At 47.7% G+C, this 2,054-nt stretch overlaps 1 pseudogene; it reads left to right on the forward strand.

Moving 5' to 3' along the window:
- The first annotated feature begins 601 nt into the window (after positions 1-601).
- LOC101964104 (glyceraldehyde-3-phosphate dehydrogenase pseudogene) lies at positions 602-1,836 on the forward strand (annotated as a pseudogene).
- Positions 1,837-2,054: the final 218 nt, after the last annotated feature.

Below are 2,054 nucleotides of genomic sequence, written 5' to 3' on the forward strand. Positions count from 1 at the left end.
AACAACAGTTCTGTGGGTGCAATTTCTGTGGGGAGCAATTTGGCAATAGCTGTCCAGACTGCAAGAGAATATAGCCTGGACTCTTGCAATTGGACTTCTAGGAACTTAATTACCTGGTCGCATATGTATGATATGACATATATACAAGATTATTTGTGGGCTAGGGCTTTAGCGAGTTAGAAGAATGACTGGCTAGCAGGCAGGGAGCTATGGGTTTGATCCCCAGCAGCACACACACACAAAATATGTATGCATATAAATATGTATATGTGTGTGTGTATACATACATACATATTATTCACAACATATTTTATAACAAAAATGAGAAGCTGTCTACCTAGAAAGAATAAATAAATTATACACCGATGTTGGGATATTACTCAGCTGTAGAAAAGAATGAGGAAACTCTATTTTAACTAAACTAAAATGATCTTCAAGATATAAAAGTAAGGCTCTCAGGGCTGGGAATATAGCTCAGTTGGTAGATTGTGTGCCCTGCATGCACAAGGCCCTGGGTTCAATCCCCAGCACCACAAACAAACAAATAAACAAACAAAAAACACCACCACCACCATCAACAACAACAACACCAAAAAAAAAAAGTGAGGTTCTCTGCTCCTCCATGTTCAGCAGACAGCCACATCTTCTCGATGTGCAGAGCAGGGCCAGCCATATCCCTGACACATAATAATGAAGGCTGGAGTGAATGGAGGCTGCTTTTAACTCTAGCAAAGTGAATATTATCTTCATCAATGACCCGTATACTGACTTCAACTACCTGGTCTATATGTCCCAATGATTCTATCCAATGACACCCTCAAGGCAGAGAATGGGAAAGTTGTCATCAATGGAAAGTCCATCTCCATCTTCTAGGAGCAAGATCCCGCCAACAGTCAATGGGGTGATGCTGGTGCTGAATACGCTGTAGCATCCACTGGCATCTCACTGTCACGGAGAAGGCCAGGGCTCAGTTGAAGGATGGCACCAAAATGGTCATCATCTCTGCCCCTTCTGCTGGTGCCCCCCATGTGTGTGATGGGTGTGAACCATGAGAAGTATGGAAACCCCCTCAAGATCATCAGCAGTGCCTTCTGCACCATCAACTGCTTAGCCCCCCAGCCAAGGTCATCCACGACAACTTTGGCATTGTGGAAGGACTCATGACCACCGTCCTTGCCATCATTGCCACTCAGAAGACCGTGGGTGGCCCCTTTGGGAAACAGTGGCATGATGGTCGTGGGGCTGGCCAGACATCATCCCTGCTTCCGCTGACACTGCCAAGGCTGTGCACAAGGTCGTCCCTGAACTGAATGGGGAGCTCCCTGGCATGGCTTTCTGTGTGCCCACCCCAACACATCAGTTGTGGATCTGACCTGTCGCCCAGAAAAAGCGGCCAATCATGATGACATCAAGAAGGTGGTGAAGCAGGCGTTGGAGGGCCCTCTAAGGTCTCTTGGGCTACATGGAGGTTGTCTCCTGTGACTCTTCCATGCTGGGGCTTGCATTGCCCTCAATGACCACTTTGTCAAGCTCATTCCCTGGTATGACAAAGAATTTGGCTACAGCAACAGGGTGGCAGATCTCATGGTCCACATGGTCTTCAAGGAATCAGAGCCCCTGGACCACCACCCCAGCAAGAACACAGAGGAAGAGCGGGTCTTCAGCTGCTGGGGAGTCCCTGCTCCTAACTCAGTCCCTCAACATACCAAGAATCTCCCTCCCAATTTCCATCCCAGAACCCTGAAGAAGGGGAGGGGCTTAGGGAGCCCTACTGTCACGTACCATCACTAAAGTCCACTGCATCCAGCCAATACACACACACACACACACACACACACACACACACACACACACACACGAGACAGACTTGGTAACACACACCTGCAATCCCAGCAACATGGAAGGCTGAGACAGGAGGATTGCAAATTCAAAGCCAGCCTCAGCAACTTAGCAAGACCTTGTCTCAAAATAAAAAATGAAAAGGGCTGGGAATATAGCTTAGTGGTAGAGCACCCCTGGGTTCAGTCCCCAGTACAGCAGGAAAAAGAAAAAAG

Source organism: Ictidomys tridecemlineatus, chromosome 6, assembly GCF_052094955.1.
Source record: "Ictidomys tridecemlineatus isolate mIctTri1 chromosome 6, mIctTri1.hap1, whole genome shotgun sequence".
In the NCBI taxonomy this organism is placed as follows: Eukaryota; Metazoa; Chordata; class Mammalia; order Rodentia; family Sciuridae; genus Ictidomys; species Ictidomys tridecemlineatus.